This window comes from Dasypus novemcinctus, chromosome 20 (genome assembly GCF_030445035.2).
Source record: "Dasypus novemcinctus isolate mDasNov1 chromosome 20, mDasNov1.1.hap2, whole genome shotgun sequence".
In the NCBI taxonomy this organism is placed as follows: domain Eukaryota; kingdom Metazoa; phylum Chordata; class Mammalia; order Cingulata; family Dasypodidae; genus Dasypus; species Dasypus novemcinctus.
In genome coordinates, this window is record NC_080692.1 from 52,553,765 (window position 1) to 52,575,802 (window position 22,038).

The 22,038-nt window shown below is 45.4% G+C and overlaps 1 long non-coding RNA gene across 3 annotated transcripts; it reads left to right on the forward strand.

Moving 5' to 3' along the window:
• The first annotated feature begins 1,271 nt into the window (after window positions 1-1,271).
• LOC101433744 (uncharacterized) lies at window positions 1,272-20,965 on the forward strand. Of its 3 annotated transcripts, XR_002794097.2 has the most exons (5): window positions 1,272-1,363; window positions 1,506-1,661; window positions 6,326-6,459; window positions 6,713-6,792; window positions 20,949-20,965. It is a non-coding gene; the product is annotated as an uncharacterized lncRNA (long non-coding RNA). The 3 variants fall into 3 exon arrangements; XR_002794096.2 differs by lacking the exon at window positions 20,949-20,965 and having other exon boundaries at window positions 6,713-8,037; XR_188959.4 differs by lacking the exons at window positions 6,713-6,792; window positions 20,949-20,965 and having other exon boundaries at window positions 6,326-6,658.
• The last annotated feature ends 1,073 nt before the right edge of the window (window positions 20,966-22,038 follow it).

The window sequence follows — 22,038 nt, forward strand, 5'->3', positions numbered from 1 at the left end:
CAAATGAGTTTTCATTTCTCTTGGGGATATTCTAGGAGTGGAATTGCTGGATCAGACAGGAAACACTATGTTTCGCCTTTGAAGAACTTCAGGTTTTTCTCCCACAGTGGCCACAGTATTTTACATTCCCAACAGCAGTGTATGAGGGTGCCGATTTCTGCACAGCCTCCTTGACACTTGTTATTGCCCATCTTTTTTACATTAGCCATCGCAGCGGATGTGACGTAGTCCCATCCATGTTGTTGTGGATGTCTCATTGTGGGTTTGCTTTGCATGTCCCTAATTACTAATGATGTTGAGCAGCTTTTCATGTGCTAATTGGTTGTTTTGTATCTTCTTTGGAGAAATGTCTGTTCAAATCCTTTGGCCAATTTTTCAAAGGGTTATTTGCCTTTTTATTGTTGAGTTATAGGAGCTCTTTCTATATTCTAGAGAGTAAGTCCTTCTCCGATAAGAGATTTGCAACTATTTCTCCCATTCTGTAGCTTGTCTTTTCACTTTCCTGATAGTGTACTTTGATTCTTAAAAGTTTTTCATTTTAATGAAATTTAGTTTATTTTTCTTTAGTTGCTTGTCTTTTTGGTGTCATATTAACAAACTATTGTCAAATCCAAGTCATGAAGATTTATACCCAAGTTTACTTCTTAAGATTGTTGTAGCTTAGCTCTTACATTTAGATCTTTGATCCATTTTGAGTTCATTTTTGTGTGTGATATGAGGCAGGGGTTCAATTTCATTCTTTTGTATGTGACTTCCAACTATTCTAGAACCATGTGTTGAAAAGGTTTTTCTGTCCCGTTGAATTGTCTTCACTCTCCTCAGAAGTCAGTTGATACATAACTCTTTTCAATTTCTCCAATTAATTGTGCTGTGTTTCCTGTTGGAACTTGACTGATTGAGTAATTGGCCCCAGGAAAGATTTCCTCAAAATGGATTCTGGAATTAGGAGCAAATGGATAGTCCCTTACTAGTGAGGCAGGCTAGACTAGGGAATCAAGAGATGAATCTGGACCTGGCAGAAAAACACAGCCGTGAGCACATGGCAGGGAGACCCCACGCGGTGCTGCTGGAAGAACCCAGCCAGAACCCCCTTCCGAGGGAATTCATCCAGCATCAAGGAAAAGCCCTGAATATTCTCCAGGGCCTTATCATGGGGCTCTCCCGGGGATTGACGGGTAGGGTAGCCAATCAAAACAGCGAACAGCTGGGACTCCTCCCCTGACGTTAGCAAAGGGGCGGGATAGCGGAGGGTTTAAAAGGCAAGCGTGCAGGCCAGGGCTGCCGTGGGGTGCGGCTCTCTCCCTGCCTGGATTAGCACACAAGGAGGCCTGGGGACTCTAAGCTGTAATGGGACTTGAAGTCTGTAAATAGCCCTTTTTACCCCTTTTCCTCTCTCTACCTGGGACCCATAATCTGATTTTACCTCCCATTTCTCTTCTCTTATTTTTTAAAATAAACTACTGGCCTAACTGAACTGGCGTGTACTTAAAATTCTTTTTTTGTAGCATCGCCAAGAACCTAGAGGAGACCGGCAGCACTAATGGAACACGGATAACCCCAGCATGGAGGGACACCGCGATCAGCCACGGTGTGAGTGCTCGGAGCACGGGGCCGACGCAGGTGGAAGGCAGGCGACGGGATGAAAGGCTGTGCAGACAGTGGTAACTATGAACACTTAAATTCCTATGTTTCATCACTAGACATGTCAGACAAAATATAGGGAGAACCAAATAAATGGAAGACGTGATGACACAGGAAGGCAAGATTATGAAGAAGAAAGAACCCTAGGTTAAGATAGGAGGCTTAAAAAAATTCAGTGTCTATTTATCTCTCTAAAATTCATGTGTGTGTATATATACATATAAAGTAATTAATTGTGGAAAATGAAATACATAGTGAGGAAAAACCATTTTGCGGCAAGCGAAAAAAGCAGTGAAAGATGACTTTTGGGACAGATTGCAAATTATCTTAAGCGATTTAGAAAATTCACAATTTCCTGAGCTTTAACAGTAGATTGTTAAATGTTTGAGCAGGAATTATTAAGAACAAGGGTGTGATTTAGGTACATCTACTGCTTCATCAGAAAAGAAGGTAATGCCTAAAGAGCCGCTATAACAAGACAGGAAGCAGCAACAAGGATTTACTGGTCTGGGAAGCGGATATGGCTTAGGCACCTGGGCTCCCGCCTACCACCTGGGAGGTCCCTGGTTTGATCCCAGTGTTTCCTAAAGAAGACAGTGAGCTGGCATGAAGGGCAGGCCCAGCAAGCTGACACAAGAGACACAAGAAGAAAAAACATAATGAGAGAAACAACAATGCAGGGAGAAGAGGTTCCCAGTGCCTCCTGAAAAAGACAACGAGCTGGAGGATGCAACAAGATGATGCAACAAGAAACTCAGGGAGGAAAAACATATTGAGAGACACAACAAAGCAGGGAGTAGAGGTTCCCAGTGCCTCCTAAAGAACATAGCAAGTACAAACAACAACAAGGGGGTGGGAAAAATAAATAAAATAAATATTAAAAGAAAAAAGAATTTACCAGTCTTGTAACTCTTCACCTTGTTCTATTTTATAGTTGACTTGAAACAGTTCAAAAATAAGATAACCCCGAATTCCTAGGCTTTTCAACGCGTTGAGCATACTTTGTGACTGCATGATGCAGTGGCATTAAAGTCTGTTTTGTTGTACATGGTCTTCATTTGTGTTCTTACAGGGCAAAGGCTCTGGGGTCAGACCAACAATAGGTTCTTGGTGCTTCCCCTTGGGGCTGTGTGACTTGGAGAAAGTTATTTAATTTATTTGTGCTTCAGTTTCCTTGCCTTCAAAATGGGGGGAAACAATGGGCTGCTTTGATGTTTAAATGAGATAAGGTACATACAATTCTCAATACTGCGTCTGGTTTGCGTTGAGTTTTCATTAAATGCTGTGTACTGAATGCCATGTGCAATGCATTGTAAGTGGACTAAAACTTGCACATTCCAAATGTGCTGCAGTTGGAGCCTATTTGGTGCACTTCTTGAGATTTAGGCATGTTTTTGTGTTTTTTAAAAAGACTTATTTATTTTTAAAAATTTATTTCTCTCCCCTTCCCCCCATTGTTTGCTCTCTGTGTCCATTTGCTGTGTGTTCTTCTGTATCTGCTTGATTCTTATCAGCGGCACCAGAAATCTGTGTTCTTTTTGTTGTGTCATCTTGCTGTGTCAGCTCTCTGTGTGTGCAGCGCCACACCTGTGCAGGCTGCGCTTCTTTCAAGCAGGGCTGCTCTCCTTACGGGGCGCACTCCTTGGGCGTGGAGCTCTCTTACATGGGGGACACCCCCGTGTGGCAGGGCACTCCTTGTGCACATCAGCACTGCGTGGGCCAGCTCACCACACGGGTCAGGAGGCCCTGGGACCTCCCATGTGGTAGGCGGACGCCCTATCCGTTGAGCCACATCCACTTCCTGATTTAGGCATGTTTTATGTCGGTGGGCTAGTGGGCAGGTGTGAGAGAAACAAAAGAAGCTCCTGAAACTTCTCTTTTTCTTAGAGGAAGTGAGAGTTAAGAAGGAAAGCGGCTAGAGATAAGGTGAGGGTGATAACTCCTGCTATTCATAGTATCTGCTGACTGTAATCTCTGACTGTAATATAATTAAGTTTAAAAATTAATGAAAAGATAAAATTTACTTGAAAATTTAAAAGGGCACTATTAAATAACTCATGAAATCAAGCAGAAATCATGATAGAAAATAAGAAATACTTGCACCAAGTGATACTGAAAATAACACGTATTAAAACTTGTGGGATGCATCTGAAGAAGCACCTAGAGGAAATTTTTTAGTTTTAAATGCTTATATTAGGAAATAATAAAGGCTGAACTTTAATAAATTTAAGGAATTTAAAAAAAGAGCAACTGAATAAACAGAAGTAGAAGAATGGAAATAAAGGTAGGAGCAAAAATAAATAAATAAATAACAAACTAGAAAGCAAAGCGCGGCTAGGAGGACCTATGAAGCCCAAAGCTGGTTACGTGAAAGGCAATGGCAGAGGCGCGCCTCGGGTGAGAATGGTGAAGAGCGCTCGCGTGGGAGTGGCCGTGAGTCACGCACCCACGTGGGGTATGGGTGAGGCTGAGAGGACAGTGGAGGGGCGTCTCCAGCAGAGCGGGGTGGGTCCTGGCACCGTGGAGCCTGGAGTATCCCGCTGGGTGGTTAATGGTGCACATATGAGAACGTTCTTGCATTGATCAGGGCAAGAGCAGTTCATGTTACAAGATGTTAACAATAAGGAGGCGAAAACACACCTAAAGCAACCTGCGGACTGGGGCGCAGAGTAATGTGTTGATATTTTTTCATCAACTGTAAAAAGAGAGAAAGAGAATTATGCTAAGTGGCAGAAACCAGACACAAAGTACTACCTTTTGTTTGACTCCAGTTATATAAATTGTAAATATAAATACATTTATAGAGATGGAGCTACACAAGCAGCTGGGAGTGGCAGGAGCAGGACAGAGGGGTTGAGAGGCGAGTGGAGGGCCAGGGGTTTCTCCTTCTGGCGTAGTGGAAATGCTCTAATATTGACGGTGGTGGTGAACGCACTGCTCCGTGATCACACCGACAGCCGCTGAATGTTCACTGTAGACGGGGTGTATGGTCTGAGAATGTATCTCAATAAAACTTCTTTTTTTTAAAAAAGGACAACTTAGATTAAAAGGTCAAATTTTTAGAAAGATAAACATCAAAACTTAAGAAGAAATAAAAAAACTAAATATCATCAGTAAATTAATTCATTAAAATGTTTACCATATTCCCTTCAAGAAAGCAGCCCCTTAAGGTTTTACATATGAATTATATTAAACTTTTAAGGAAGAGATCATTCCTATCATGCAATCTCTTTAAATTATTGAAAAAGAGGAAAAGCTCCCTGTGGAGAGGTTGTCAATGTCCACTTGTTCTGTTTGCTCCCCTTGCTCCAAGGTCAAGGCACACAGCTGCCCAGCAGTGCTTCCTAAGGCCCGGGCAGCTGGACGTGCCATGTGGACATGCTCGCCCCAGCAGAAGGAAGGACTGTCATAAACACCACGTCCTGCCCTGCTCCGAGCGTGTGTGCCCCTCCACGTTCTTTCCCCCCTTCCTGCTGGCTGAACATGCACACGGCTGCAACTTTGTTTCAGCCATGCAGAAGAGATGGCTTCTCGGGATGGAACGGCCACCCAGCAGCTTGGCTTATGCATATTAAATTAAAAACTGTATTAAAACAAATACTTCTGAGCATCGACACCTTTTTGAAATGGAAAACTTAAGTCATAAACTTAGAGAGGTTATTGCTACACACATAACCCATAAATTAGTAGTTCAAACATATAAAGAAATCTGACAAATCATTAAGAAAAAGAGAACTTAAAAAAAATGAACAAAATCTGTAAACTCTCTTCAATATTCAACATAGGCTAACACACAGATAAAACAAATACTTAAGAAAATATGTATTGAATATCTGCTTCAAACTAGGCTTGGCTTAAAGTGCTGGTACACACAGTTCTCGTCCTTAAGGAGCTTACATTCTTGTAGACATGCAACTCACAAAGACAGGTAGAGCCAATAAACCTACGAAAAAGTCTCAGCTTCACTGGTAACCGAAGTGTAAATCAAAGAAGGAATCAATTTCAAACTCATCATTGTAGCAAATTTTAAATTTGGACAGTACCAAATATTGCAGAAATTTGAAGTAGCAGGAATTTAGAGGTAGGGGGTGAGGGATGGGGATTATAGATTGCTAAAATAATGTTGAAGAGCATATTGATAATACCAAGAAAATTTTAAGATGCACTTGCTCTACACCTGGAATTTTCATCCCTAGGTCTGCAATGTTTGATCAAAATAAAAAATGGTGATGAAATAAGCATAGTATGATACTGGTCATATAAAGTAACAACCATGCAAGGCAATTTTATATATTACTTAGGGTACATATGTACATTGTGGAATTATACAGAAATGCAAGGGATATTAGGACACCAAATTCAGGATAAAGCTTAATTCTGGAGGGAAAGGTGGGGGAGGTGTATAATTGGGAGATTTAATTGTAGTGGCGCCTGTCATTTCTTTAGCTGAATAGTGGACAGTCCTGTGCTTGTTGAGCAATCTTTATATATATATTTTTTGTTTGTTTGTTTGTTTTACATTTTTATTCTTTACATATATTTGCATGTCTTAAATATTGGGGGGGGGTTGGGAACACCCCAAATCCCATCAGGAACAGGGGGTGGTAATCTCCGAGAGGCATGACTGGAATGTTATTGTGGTAGAAAGCAGAGATCTAATCAGTGTATTTCATTCTCTCTGCAGAAAGAATGTTTTCAGCAGTCTTGAGCTGAGCTGGAGGGCATCTATAAAAGGAAAGCTGAAGAACAAGAAATGATCAAGCCTGGAAGACTGCAGGGGCTGGGGTACTATTCCTGTTTGACTTGAAAAAGAACCCGGTAATTCGCTTTCAGCATCATTCCTGGCTTGTCATCAATAGTAATATTTATCACTATGAAATAAATCAATATAAAATATAAATTGATCATATGCACCATAAAGACTAGGATTGTTTCTATTTTATTTTCTTTGTATCCTTAGCACATAGCACCAAGACTGCTATGTAATGGACACAGAATAAACAAATAAATCTTTTTAGTTTGGGGTTCAATTCACTTTGGGTAAATTTAACATTTTAATTTCTAAACAAAGGATCAGACCGTGGGATGGATGACTTGCCAAGGCAGTGTGTGGAACCTCTGAACAAGCAGCTTGCCCTCTATAAATGAAAGGTCAGTCTTTTCTCTCTTCCTGCCCATTCCTTCCCCAACTCCACTCTCAAATCCAGTGCATCCTTTAAACACTCTGACTTGAGATTCAGAAAATGCAAAGATAGAGAATTTCAGGAGAGGAAGCTGCTGCCTCCATTTCTTAAGCCATTCATTGCTTTGCTTTTGCATGTGAGAAGGACTTCGGTCTTATTTTGACTGCTCAGGCATGTGATCTGCCTAAATGTTCCCAAAACAGTTTGGCTGTGACAGAATGAACCTCATAAAAATATTGACTGCATAAATTTGTAGTGTAATGGCAGTTGGGTCCACATAGCTATTGAAAAAGCATTAGAGGAATTCTGGGGTTAGGAGAGTGGATAAAATACATCAATCTAATTGTTTTCCCTCCCTAAAACAAAAGTACAACAGTGCGATTTTTTTTAAGACATAAAAGCATGATGTTGGGAGGAGAACAACAATAAAAGTTTGGAAACTGGAAAACATGATAGCTGACTGACTTAGAAGAACGGAGAAAAGTGAATTCTGAGGCAACAGTGTTGAACGTTGACCCCTCCGGCTGTGGGCATGGCCACTACAGAAATGGAGGCTTATTTCTCCATGTGCAGGTGGATGCTAAGGTGCCACCTCTGCCCCACAACCTTCATTCCCCATTCAGTCCCCAAACAGTGGCAGCCTGACCTTTCACCTATGGGAAATGTGAGTAGCCCAAAAGAAAAAAAGTAGAGATATCGACATCAGGGATTACCCAACAAATAAATGACCCTACCGCAAACTCAAACTATGCAAAACCTCCCCATGTATTCAGAACTTTCAATCAGCTTTTTAGTCCTTCCCTCTTAATCATGTCCAACCACCCAAGATTCTCATGACTCTAAGAAAGTCTCTAACATGCAAGATAAAGAACAAACAAACAGAAGAAACAGCTTGGAGAAAACAGAATAAGTGAGAATATGTGATGAAAGAAAATATTGTATTTGGATGAATTCGTTGATTTGTACCAATAAAATTGATTTGTTTAAAAAAATTATATAATTTATATTCAAATTCTCCCAAAGAAGGCCACCAAAGAAGTCTATTATGAAGAACAAACAGGAAAAATAAATACCAAATAAACTTAGTTTAGAAATGTGCCAGGTAGGGGATTCACTGATCAAACGAAATCAGACTAAATGGACTCTCTGAGGGGCTTGAGTACTTGAATTTTTTTGTTTCATTGGGGAGGAGTTAGTCAAAGGATGGTTTTAGGGTGGGAGTTAGCATGGGTGGGTGGGGGAGGCAGGAAGGAAGGAGCGGGGAGAGGCAGGAAAAATTGGTTCAGAATTTATAAGTAATTTGAGTTTGATTGCTTTGATAGGCTAGGAGAGGCTGTGTGTGAAAAAGTCTGTGGTTTCATTTTTACTGAAAACATGGATCCAAGCTGAGCTGTTGCTGAAATAGTTTCTGTTTTGCAAGTTGTAGATTCTGTGAGGGTTTTCTGTTTTTCAAGTTGTGGTTTCTGTCATTTTCCATTGCTCAGTCCTTAGAGAGATAACAGAAAATACCACATCTCTAAAACAAGAACAATATGTTATTTTTTAAAAGAGGAACATTGTGAGAACAAAAAAGAGCTTTAGAAGTTGAAAAACAATAAAAATTGAAAAACAAAATTGAGAAAATTGTCCAGAAAGTACACCAAAGAGACAAGGAAATATGAAAAAGATAAAATTTTAAAAACGTCTATGAAGTTCAGTGGCCAAATAATGAGATTCCCATTGAGGAATAACAGAGGCAAGGGGATCCAAAGAAGTAATTGAAGAACAATTGCCAGAATTGAAGGACATGAATTTCCAGATTGAAAGATTTCATCATAACAGATTAAAACTGTCCTATACCAGGGCAAGTGGTTGCAAAATTTGAAACATCTAGGTCAAAGAAAAGGTTCTCTGTCTTCCAGAGAGGGGAAAGAAAAAAAAAAAAAAGAGGATCAGAAAACAGAATGGCTTTGGTCTTCTCCATAGCACACTGGAAGTTAGAAGACAATACAGCAATGCTTTCAAAATTCTGAAGGAAGATTTCTTCCAATATAAAACTCTATATCCAGCCTCCTTATCAAACAAGTACTGGTACAGACAAAGATCTGAAAAGAACTAAAACAAAATTATTTCCCATTTACTCTTTCTAAGGAAACTCCTGGAGGATATGCTCCATCCAAATGAGAAAACAACTCAGAGAAGGAAGATATAGGATGTAGTAACAGGAAAAAGGAATGCCCAAGATGCTGGGGAAGGGACCAAAGGATGGGAAGTAACTCTCAAGGGTGGGTGGTGGCTCATCCAGATTGGGAGCAACGTGACTGAAAACAGAGACATGTCGGGGATGTCAACCCCAAGACTTCTAACAGCATTTGTAACCTAAGGAGAGGTTCTTGTCTGATTTGGCTAGTTTAGATGGCTTGCCATTCTTCCTAGCTGCCTGGATCAGCTGAGAATTCTTCTACCTCATAGGGTTCTACTCCTGAGACTAGATTTGGGCCACAGTTGGCTGGAAATAGAAAATGCAGAACATCCCAGGCTCCCTGATCATATATGCATTGCTGGCACTACACTACACCATCTATATTGCTCAGTACTCATGACCTTGTATTCAAACTCCCCTAGATGAAGTTTGGATAAACTCCAAAGAAACACTCTGCTCAATCTTAGGAGACAGTCTCCAAACAGTGGCAATATTGCATTTTTCTTATCCAGATAATTTTGTTCTTTCTACTCAATGTTTCAGAACTAAAGAGTACAGCAAACTCTTCCTTACTGCATGGCAAGTGATCCACAAAATCAGGATGCATAAGATTTGAGCTCTTGTTATTGCCAGAATAATGGTATGGTAGTGTGAGACTGCACAGTTAGCTTGCTGGTGAAGCAGGCTAAAAGTAAGACAGGGAATCAATAGGCAGATCTGGAACCTGGCAAGAAGTCCATATGGGCATCAACAACCCCAAGATGGCTGCTGGAAGACCCTCCCCAAGATTCTGCCACTGAGAAGACTTCCTCCAGAAGCCAGGAGAAGCCCTGGATATTCCCCAAGGACTTTATCATTGGGGCCTCCTAGGAGACTGATGGGAGAAATAAGCAATCAAAATGGTAAACAGCTGGAACTCCTCCCCTGCCATTAGCAAAGGGGTGGGATAATTAACAGTTTAAAAAGGCAGGCACAGACCTGAGCTCTCTCTCATGAGCACTCTCACCTCTGGACCCATACTCTGGCAGCTTTCTCCCCTACTTGGATCACTACACAAGTAAATCTGGGGATTTATAATCTATAATGGGAAATTGTAGTCTGTAAATCAATCTGCTTTATCACTTTTCAACCCCTTCCTCTCTTCATGGGACCCTTGATCTGTTATTTTTTCCCATTTCTTGTTCCTCCCTCCCTGCCTGAATTAATTACTGGCCTAACTCACCTGATGTGCTCTTTTTTTTTTTTTTTTTATCTTTTAATTTTTTTAAATTCATTTTGTAAAAATATTACATTCAAAAAATATGAGGTCCCATTCAACCCCACCACCCCCACCCCACCACTCCCCCCCCCAGCAACACTCTCTCCCATCATCATGACATATCCATTGCATTTGGTAAGTATATCTCTGGGCATCGCTGCACCTCATGGTCAATGGTCCACATCATAGCCCATACGCTCCCACGTTCCATCCAGTGGGCCCTGGGAGGATCTACAATGTCTGATAATTGTCCCTGAAGCACCACCCAGGACAACTCCAAGTCTCGAAAACACCTCCACATCTCATCTCTTCCTCCCATTCCCCACACCCATCAACCACCATGGCCACTTTTCCCACACCAATGCCACATTTTCTCTGTGGACATTGGATTGGTTGTGTCCATTGCACTGGTTGTGTCCATTGCACATCTATGTCAAGAGGAGGCTTAGATTCCACATGGATACTGGATGCAATCCTCCTGCTTTCAGTTGTAGGCACTCTAAGCTCCATGGTGTGGTGGTTGACATTCTTCAACTCCATGTTAGCTGAGTGGGGTAAGTCCAATAAATCAGAGTGTAGGAGTTGAAGTCTGTTGAGGCTCAGGGCCTGGCTATCATATTGTCAGTCCAGAGATTCAAATCCCCTAGATATATCTTAAACCCCAGCACCAACTACAATTCCAGTAAAGTAGCACGAAAGGCTTGTGAAAAGAGAGCCCATCTGTGTCCAGCTCCATCACGCAGAAACACCAGCTCCAAAGAAGGGCCAACTGACATGGCAGTGAACCCCATCTGCCATGACCATAGAACCTGTGGGTCTCTTTAGCCCTCAAAAGAACCAATACCTGGGGTTGTATCTACTTTATCTGTCTCTGAGACTCTGCTCAGGTGTGCATAAGGGCAATCCTTCTGACATCCTCCAGACTCTTTTTTAGAGACTCATAGCCATATAAACTCATTTGTCCTTTCCATTTCCCCCTTAATTTAGGTCAAACAGCATTTTTAACTCCTGTTATTATATGTAGACAGGGATATTCTGCTGGTCTGCGTTGAACCTTTAATTCAAGGTCATTTTCTAGTTGCATCATCAGTTGGTACTTGGTAGTGATCCCTCGGTGCCAGGGAGGTTCATCCCCGAGTGTCATGTCCCACGCTGGGGGGAAGGCATTGCATTTACGTGCTGAGTTTGGCTTTGAGACTGGCCACATTTGAGTAACATGAAGGCTGTCAGGAGGAAACTCCTAGGCACAGTGCTGCTCTAGGCCTTGTTCTTATTTCAAGCATATAGGCTCACAGGCATAGTCATTAGTATCAGGGGCTCACTGTTGGACCCTTATTCCTTCCTGGTCCTTACCGTTGCACCTGGGGGACTGCCACTGCTCCTCTAGGGACCACAACAGAGCACCCCCGGCCAGGAACCCAGTACCCCCCCAGTTTCCACTATGAGTATCTGATATGCTCTTGAAATTCATTTCTGCAGCATAATCAAGATCCTAGACAAAATCCAGTAACATATTTGGCGAGCCAGCCAGGAGTTTATTGGAGAGTGAAATGATGGCCTTCAGCCTGTTTAATGCCTTCCTTTGGTTCTCCATTTTAAACGGGTTTGCCTATGAGCCCCCATAGGACTTAAGGGAAGGGGCTGGGGCATGGGAATTCTCCACATCCACTCTGTGCACCCAAGCTTGTGAGATCTGGCCCCAGCCAGGATGGCTGGGTCATAGGACTGGGCTCAAATCATGGCCCTACCAAGACAAAGCTTCCCCAAAAGAATGCCAGGCACTGCAAAGCTTTGTTTTCAAGTCCTTTTAGCAGTTGGGGTCTTTGCCCTTGGGCCTGCCTGCCAGGGCCTTCTCCAGCCCTCCCCCCCTCAGAAGCAGCATGGCAATGGCAGAAAGTCCTGGGGGCTTGCCCCTCCCAGCAGGTCCCTGCCTTTGCAGGCCCTCCAGGCAGGCAGAGCTAAGATGGATGCTGGGGGCGTTCCCTTCCCCAGGGGTGTCACAGGCCAGGGCACCCTTGCATAATTAATCTCTACCCATGTTTTACCTTCCTACTTCTTGCTACCAAATTTATCTTTACAGGTTTGTGTTAGAATGCTTTGGAATGTCTTCAAAACTGTGAAAATGGAAAATGCCTTTGTCTACCAAGGAAGCTATTGCTTCAGGGTCCCAAAGCCTGTTAGCTAAAGCAATTGATCATTAATCATTTAGTGGCTTTTTGATGGCTGGTCTAACTGGGATACTATCAGACGGTAAAGTCATAAAACTGGGATGGCTTTAAGGGCCTCTGTAAGACTAGGAAGAAGCTTTTTGCCCCTTCTGTGAGGAAGGAGCAGTATTTGAGGAAGGAGCAGTATTTGAGAAAGGAGCAGTATTTGAGGGAGGAGCGCATTTGAGGGAGGAGCGCTATTTGAGGGAGGAGCGCATTTGAGGGAGGAGCGCTATTTGAGGAAGGAGCGCTATTGGGCCTGGCAGCTTCAGGTCGAATCTATTCGGCTGTTTTCCAAGTCCAGACTGGCCCCAGAAACACTTGGGGGCAGGGGCTCTGTGATTCCTGGGGTGGCAGGAATCTAGAACAGCCAAACGTTTCCTGAGATTTAACTCAGGAACTTCTGTTTGGGTAACCGTGCAGTCAGTCTCGGACCCTGAAATGCCAGAGGCGCCGAGAACCAGAGCAGGAAACTCTGAATGGCCCCCGTTCCTCAGGCCCTTCTGCTCAGAGGGCAGCCAAATATCCCTGAGACTCATCTCAGGCACTCTGATTTGGGTTTATCTGCTCTGAACGTCGGCACCAGCTCAGCGTAGGCGCACTGATCTGGTTGCCAGAAGCAGCAGATCTCCCCCAACACCTAGGCTGCCCACAGCAAAGCCTGTCGGCCAGGAAGGCTCTGAAAATTGAAATTCTCAGGATGCTGGGACAGAGCACAAACTCCAAATTATGTGGAGCCGTGAAGGTTTTAGTCAGACTAGGACTCACGGATGCCAGATCAGTCGACTAAAAGGTGCTTCTTCATTCTTCCTAGAATAATGGGCACAGTCTTTAGCCCACCAGTAAACTCCCTGTAGGAGTCTCTTCTCAGGAATCAGGAAATTCTGCCTACTGCTGGCCCAGATGGCCACAGTATAGCCAAGAGCAGCCTCTGTATAAGACCCTGGATTCCAGTTAAACCAGTGTAAGAAAAGAGGACAGATAGATCTGGGGCCCAGAAACCTCATGTCGTGTCTCCTTAAAGAAATTAGGAAATGTACCTCAAATTTCCATTAGTTTAAACTCAGATGTGCCTATAGAAGGTGTGAATAGGGATCAAGATCCAGACTGGTTACTAAACCTCTCCTGGAAAGTAAGAAACCTCATGTGCCATCAGTTAAGATCGATGAGTCCCTAGAAATGCTAAAGGTATAAAATTCTCGTGTTTTAATCTGGGCTTAACTTTGTGTTCAACTTTGAAATCTGTATTTAACTTTGTCAGTTTGCTTGTGCCTAGGAAATCAGATTTGGGGTTCACCTGTTACAAATTGGATAATGGTGAAAGCTATTAAAGTTAAAGGACTTCCCAGCTTGGTGCACTAAACCCAAGGGAAGCCAGCTGCCCAAAAAAGTGCCAGCTCATCAGAAGCACCTGACAGGATGTACAAATGCCAGTCATTGGATGAATGCCAGTGATGGGATGGCCTGAAATCCCTCTTCAAGAGAAAAAGCTAAGTAGTGTCTATGTCAAAGTCAGCTGTTCCTCTAACTCTAGCCCAAATGCCTCTTGCTAGGGGGAGGACAATCCAGACATCCCTTTAAAAAAACCTTGTCTGTTCTCATCTTCTTTGACTTAACTAAAGAGGGCAATGCTTCTTTCCATTCTACTGATGGAAGAATAATCTTTCCCATCAACTTTGGGAGAATGCAGCCTTTGCAGGCACCTGGCCTTTTCTACTTCTGTGGCCCAGTGTCCTCTTAGTAGGACCATATATCCTCAAAATTCTAATTAAGGTTATTTCTTCCAGAATCAACATCTTGTTAGCCATATGGGGACTTCATCCAGCTTTGCCCAAAATGCCACATCCATCTTCCTCCAAACAAGATAGAATAGCAGGAGAGTTTTACACCTTGTCAGGTAGGGCCTCCTGCCTCTAACCAGCAGGAAATAGCTACAGAAGAACAATCATCTCCCTTTGGCACCCCTGTAAGATTAAAAGTATAAACTCTCTGAGGGGGGAATGAAGCATGCTAGTTAAGAAAGGAAATCAATAGAGGGATCTGGAACCTGGCAGAGAGTTTACGTGGACATCAGTAATCCCCAAGATGGCTGCTGGAGGACCCTCTCCAAGATTCTGCCACTGAGAAGAAGACTTCCTCCAGCAGCCAGGAGACGCCCCCGATATTCCCCAAGGACTTTATCATTGGGCCCTCCTGGAGACTGATGGGAGAAATAAGCAAGCAAAATGGTAAACAGCTGGAACTCCTCCCCTGCCATTAGTGTTGGAGATTTGGACCCGAAGGGTATTGGGAATGAAAGAAAGAGAAAAGGGAGAAGGAAACAAAGAGAAAGAAAGAGCGAGAGAAAAAGAATGAGAGAGCTGGGATCAGGGGGTCTGCGAGTAATAACTCCTCAGACAACTTTATTGTTTACAAGGGGCTCTTTATATACCCCAGTGTACCTGCCAAAAAGCAGGCATACATTACCTACATGCCAATAAGCATAAACACAGCCTACGAGTCATCAAGCAGCAACACGTATTACCTATCAGCATTACCCATAGTCTCAGGAATTTAAAGAAATCTTATTTCAAGGTACAAAGTCTAAGTGTTTTATTTACTGCAAAAGGTATGTGCTCATCTTTTCTTTCAACCTTTAACAGCTTCATCCTGTTTGCTGGGAACTCTTAATTACCGCATTCCTTAGGTTGCAAGCATAGCCATGGAGACAGCACGTCTCTCCTTGATGGGCCACTGTGCCTCAGTTTCCAACAATTAGCAAAGGGGTGGGATAATTAACAGTTCAAAAAGGCAAGCACAAGGCCTGAGCTCTCTCTCATGAGCTCTCTCACCTCTGGACCCCTACTCTGGGAGCCTTCTCCCCGCTTGGATCGCTGTGCAAGTAAACCTGGGGATTTATAATCTATAAGGGGAAACTGTAATCTGTAAATCAGCTCTCTTTATCACTTTTCAGTCCCTTCCTCTCTACTTGGCACCCCTGATCTGTTGTTTTCTCCCATATCTTGTCCCTCCCTACCTGAATAAAGTACTGGCCTAACTCACCCGATGTGCTCTTGAAATTCATTTTTGCAGCATAGCCAAGAACCTAGACAAAATTTGGTAACACTGGGAATTCTGGGACCAAGGAACCAGTTACTTTATATCAGAATTCCCATTAAAAGTCTTCTCCCTGATATTGGTTAGCGATAAGCACATAAGTTGTAAACACTGTAAAGAAAGGCAAGTGAATTGTAGTACTAGGACTGCCCTGGACACCGTGACCATTAAGGCACTTCCAGGGTGGCTCTGCTGCCTTCACAGTTTTGGTGCCATCGGGCCTCACAGGTGGAGACGGGGGCGGGTGGGGGGGGGCTCTCCGGGGAAGAGCGCAGCTGAGCTCCAGGTGAGGGGTCCCTGGGCTGAGCCTGGGCTGTGCGCAGGGCGCGGTCCGTGGAGAGCTGGGGGGAAGGAGAGTCCTAACGTAGCAGAAACACGTGGCCCTTACTTCCCTGACATAAGTGTCACTCTGATTTGAGACCTGCCTGGTCCCTTAGGGACTCCAATTTGTAACTCAGAAAAATTCCAACATGCTCAAATGACATTTCTAATGAATTTTTCAAATCAAGAATATTATCCCAGGAATTTCAAGGGTCTGTTGTACTTTACATAAATACCCTCTCAGGCAGACTCCTAAGAGAGTAATTAATGAGCTAGTGCAGTGGGAGTGATCCAGTTCTTCAAGATCGAGTTGATCCTTTTGAGCCACTTACACACCCATTGTCCTATCTCCTTTCTATTTTGAAGTCTCCAAAATTCGACTGTATTTACGGGTGGAACCCTTTCCCATGGGGCTTGACAGGGAGGGCAGAGGCTAAGCAGGACATCAGTGACTTCTCCTCCCCACAGGAGAGACTTTGGTAATAATTACTGTATTTATCCAGAACCTGGAAAGTTCACCAAGAACAGGTCCATCTGCTGAGAACGGACCAACGTGAAGCTGCTGGGGTTGCTCTAAAAAGCCAGAGGGTCAAGGCATTGGTTCACACCTGCCCTGGGCTCGGGATGCTCAGTTCCTTGTGAACACACACTCTCCTGTGGTCAAGCTGTACGGAGAGCTGGACCACTGAGACCCAGCGCTCCTTTACTAGCTAAATCCCCTGCACGGGGGCCTCCCGGGGTGAGCATTGTCTTCACTGCTTACCCATCCAGGAATCCCATCAGAATCAAAGGAGCCAGGGGGAAAATATTTGAGGGTGTCCTGAAACAGAAGGCTCATCAGAGGTCGCTGCGTGCTCCCAGCTGTGCTTTCGCCTCCTCCTTGCAGCAAGTGCCCCGGGGACCATCCTCTTTTCTAATACTTACCTGGCCAGCCTTCCTTGGAGTGGTTAATCTGGTTCAGGGGTCAGGAAACTTTCCCTAAAGGGCTAATGAGTAACTGTTTTCAGCTTTTGCACCTCTGCCTTCTTAGCACAAAAATATCCATAGATAATACGTCAATGAATGGGCATAGTTATGTTCCAATAAAACTTTATATGTGGATGCTGACATTTGAATTTCACCAAGTTTCCACTAAATTTTGTAATTTTTCTTCTTTTTTTTTTCCATTTAAAATTGTAAAGCCACTTTTAGACCATGGGTTATTGAAGGAAAAAGGGTATAGGTAGTTTGCTGACTCCTGATCTGCTCAAGAAACTTGTGCCCTTGAGTTGATCGAGAGAGAAGGGAATTGCCAAAGGCATTTCCCTAGGTCGTGCTTTGGGGGGATTCCGTGGCTTATCCCAGGGGCGCTCCTGGGTGATCCCCCGTGGGTGGGTGGCCCTCCCGGCGCCTCCTGTACACCCGGGGCTCCTGCGCCAGGCTGCCGAGGCCCCGCTGCTCTGCTCTCCCTCACGCGGGTCCTGCTCAGGTTTCCAGGGACCACCTGACTCCAAGCTCTTGGCTTCGGCATCCTTCAGGACACAAGGCCAGCCGCCTTCCCGCTGTCCCGCTCTGTCCGCTACTCCCCAAACAGAAGTCAGCACGAGCCAGGTTACTGGGCTTGGGCTGTGGACACCTAGGAGACCGCCAGCCTCCTTGCCCTTGGAGAATCCCCAGTCTCAGCAGAGGACAGACTTCTACAACCCGTAGTGACCGCAACGCCTTGCAAAGGAGCAGTTTGGCAAAGCTCTGATCGCCACCGGCTGCCCTCTTTGATGTAGGTAATCAGTGGTAAATGTCAGTGGACGCTTCCTCAGGGGCCATTTTCGTTGATGTGCATTATTTTCATGCATTATTATTTGCATTGCATTGTGATTCCCTAGGAGACACGTCACTTAGGTGAGTGAGAGAACATCCCACCTTCACTAGCACCTGAGGCTGGACTCAGCTTCAGTGCGACACCCTTGGCGGGCCCCTGCGCTTGGCAGGAGCACGCTTGGTGCGGAGGTGCTGCTTCTTTCTTGGAGGATGCCTTGCACTTTAGCTGTTCTGAGTGTAAGTTGCTGGTGTGGAGCGACTGGAGCCCTCTCTGCATTGTTTTCATGCAGCTCTTACGGAGTTATCTGGTACCAGCTTGTAATGAATTCATTTTGAAATTGGAAAGACGAAACAAAGCGAAGCCCGCCCACGGGGCGCGTGGGGCGTCCTGCCCGGGTCTGCTTTGGGAAAGGCAGAATTCAAACTCGGCCCCAGAGCGTCCGCGCTGCTCTGCTGCCGAAGCCTCACTGGCTGCTCCTCCTACTGGAAGGGGTACTGCGTCTAAGGAGAGCAGTGTCCGTCCTCTCCAGACGGTGTTTCTAAGCAAATCCAAGCTCTGTCAAGGCGGCGGGGCGCGGAGCGGGGCGTGGACCTGGGCCCCGGGCGGCCAGCCCCGGCGGAGGCTCCCTGCGGGGAGGTGGGCGCTGCGGGGCGCGGGGAGGCGCAGCTGGCACCCAGCCCCGTGCGCCCTGGCCTCCACGCCCCGGGGGCTCCGCGGTCGTCCTGAAAGGGACCAGGTGGGCGCTGGCGCCGGAGGCCGCGGCGGAGCTCCCGTGGGCAGCCACGCGCTCACCGCACCTGCCGGCCTGCGCGCCCCTCCAGGTGAGCGCAGAAAACCTCACCGAGGCGAGGAACCAACGCTTCCGCTGCCTGACGCTGCCGTATTTTGTGAAAGGATTATCTTAAGATCTTACAAGACTTTTTATTTTGACATTAAAAACTCAAAAAAAAAGTGGGGGAGGTGGTGGGGAGGGCAGCTTTCCCTCTCAGGTATCTTCCTGGGTAGGTATCTTCCTGGGTGCGCTGCCTCAGCGGGCCAGGGTGTCTGGACCCATCCCAGAGAGCGGCCTGTGCTGAGAGGGGAGTCTGCAACTGTATTTACGTAAAAGGAGGTCAAATGTAAAAGTTCATCATAACATATGTTCAACACTCTCTTATTTGAAAATATGGGAAAATCCTGTTAGACTGTGAAATTGTTAACTGTGAAATTTTAAAATACTTATACAGGAAAAAAACAAAACAAAACACCAACACACAAAAAACTCATCGTAGTCACTCCAAACCTCCCAAACAGATCGTTACCCCTAACATCCTTCTAGATAGAATTTGCGTCACTTCTGTCCTTATTCTAACCTGGAGGTTTGAGGGAGGTTTCCGGGTCCCAAGTTCCGTCCCCAGTGCCTCCTGAAAAAAACGAAACGAACAGCAAGCGGAACAAATGAAAAGACCAACTCAGGAAGCCGATGTGGCTCCGTGGTTGAGCGCCTGCTTCCCTGTGAGGTCCTGGGCTCGAGCCCCAGCACCTCCTAACCAAGAAAAAAAGATGTGCTGTGGTCCCCATCGTCAGGATGTGGCCTTATTTGGAAAAAGGGGCATGACCGATGGAATTGGCGAGTTACTGGAGTAGGGGAGGGGGCTGCGACGGCGCCTTTACGAGAAGAGGAGATCCGCGCTGCGGCCCGGGGAGGGGCAGGCGCAGCCCCGCAGCCTCAGCTCGGAAGGAGCGCGGGGGCAGAGGCGGCCTCCCGCGCGCGCTCGGCCCCCAGCTCGTGGTGGAGTGTTGGCGCAGCCCCGGGGGCGGCCAGCGGGGACCCCGCGCGCTCGCGGTGCCGCGGGGCTGAGCGCCGCTCTCTTCTGCTGGCGATGGAGACGCAGGGTCTCAGGTGGAGCCCGCGCTGCCGGGCCGTGGCTCGGAGCCCACGCCGGCTGGTGGGTTTAGCAGAGGCGGATCAAGCGGCCAGAGGGGGCCGTGCTGGCGATGGGCAGGTTACCCAGAAAGCCCCCCAAACTCAGTGGTGATGCAGAAGCACTTGTAATTAGATTCCTAGTAAATTCCTAGTAAAAAATGACTGCTAATCGGAGCACATGCGTTTATTATTTTTTTATATTTGTTTTATTTTATTTTTATTTTTTTAATTCATGTTTTAAAATATTACATTCAAAAAATATGAGGTCCCCATGTACCCCCACCCCCCTCACCCCACTACTCCCCCTGTAGCAGCAATCTCCTCCATCATCATGAGACATCCACTGCATTTGGTGAATACATCTCTGAGCACCGCAGCACCTCACGGTCAATGGTCCACACCATAGCCCACACTCTCCCAAGTTCCACCCAGTGGGCCATGGGAGGACTTACATTGTCCGGTAATTGTCCCTGCAGCATCCTCCAGGACAACTCCAAGTCCTGAAAACGCCTCCACATCACATCTCTTCCTCCCATTACCCACACCCAGCAGCCACCATGGCCACTTTCTCCACACCAATGCCACATTTTCTTCGATTACTAACCACAATAGTTCATGAATAGAATATCAGTGAGTTCACTCTAATCCATACTCTATTCCTCCATCCTGTGGACCTTGGAATGGTCGTGTCCACTCCACATCTATGTCAAGAGGGGCTTAGATTCCACATGGATGCTGGATGCAATTCTCCTGCTTGCAGTTGTAGGCCTCTTGGCTCCCTGGTGTGGTGGTTGACCTTCTTCACCTCCCTTTCAGCTGAGTGGGGTAAGTCCAGTAAACCAGAGTGTAGGAGCTGAAGTCTGTTGAGGCTCAGGGTCTGGCTATCACGTGCATTTATTAAGCACTTCTTTGCGCCGGGCACGGTCTCGGTGTACACTGCGGGCTTGGCTCCTGCTTTCACTTGGAGTGACCTGGTTTGGATGACAATTTATGAAGTCACCCTACCTAGGCAGCCCCATCACAGGATACCAGCCGGTGCTAGCTGTGCAGTGGAACGTTGCATTCCGCTCTCTGTCCGCACAACTCTCTCCCGTGTTCCTTGTGTGGCACAGATGACCTCTGTCCCCCCAGCCCCTCCAGTTCTTTTCCCTTCCCACCACGGCGATGTTCCATTCCCAAATAGTTAAAGGGCAAGCCCCAGGAACTGGTTGTGAAGTCAGTGAACCCTGCATCATAAATGCTTAGCCTTGTCTTCCAGAAAATTTGAGAAGAATCTGTTCTTTTGAGTGCTTGACTACCCTCACATCAACAGCACTTTCTCGTTGTCACTGCGAATGTGTAACTTCTGTTCTGCAGGCCGTGCGTGCCAGAGGCGCTGTGCTCCGTGAAAGCCGTGCTCCGCTCCCGGGCCTTTCCCGCCTGCACGCAGACAGGTACCACAAAAGACCTCGCGTTTTGCGAGATTCGAGCTTGGAACTCTTGTCACTCCTCCCACCTCTGAGGACAAGGACCCCGTGGAAGCCCCCAGCAGAGGCTCGCTCACTCGCCAAGCTGGACTTGCCCACTCATTCTCTGCTGACATATCCCTCTCGCCTCAGGGGGATGCTGTCCTTTTATACAGCCCTCCCTACGCTTGGACAGCTTCATCTGTGAAACATCTGTGGGTCACGTCCTCAACCCCAAGTCAGTGTTTCATAAATTTTGACTGAAACCCACAGGAAAATTTCAGTTTTATGTAACTACCCAGTGTACACATAGATGCATGTATAATTGAAACACAAGTTTTGCAAAATATTAACTATACTTCTTCCAGTGCATGCAGGTATTTCATTTCCTGTCCTTTCCTTTATGTTCTAGTCCATTCCACTTTGTTTTTTGAAGTTCTGATCACAACCCGCCATGCTGGTTTTAAGCCTTCACCAGTGGGTTACAACCTTCAGATTGAAAACCACTGCGGCAGCCTATCCTGTTACTGCATAGGAAAGGAATATTTCTACCATCCCAAAGTTTTCATCATGTCCCTTCATGGTCAATCTCTTCCTTCAACACTCTGGATTCTGGCAACCTTGAATCTACTTTTCATCACTGTGTAATTTGACTTTAGGGAATTTTTAAAAACAAATGGAATTACATAGCATAGTTTTTTGTGTCTGGCTTCTTGAATTTGGCATAATGCATTTGAGATTCCTCCATGTTGTGGTATTGTGTACTGGTAGTTCCTTGTTTTGGTGTGTAGTACTCCATTGTAGGGTGTACCACAATTTATTCATTTATCAATTGGCTGTTTCCCGTTGGGGGAAATATTATGAATAAAACTGCAATGAAAGGTTAAGTACAAGTCTTTACAAACAGGTTTTCATTTCTTTTGAGTAAATATCTAGGAATTGAATTGTTAGGTCATGTGGTAAGTGTATGTTCTACTTAGTAAAAAACTATTTTATTTTTT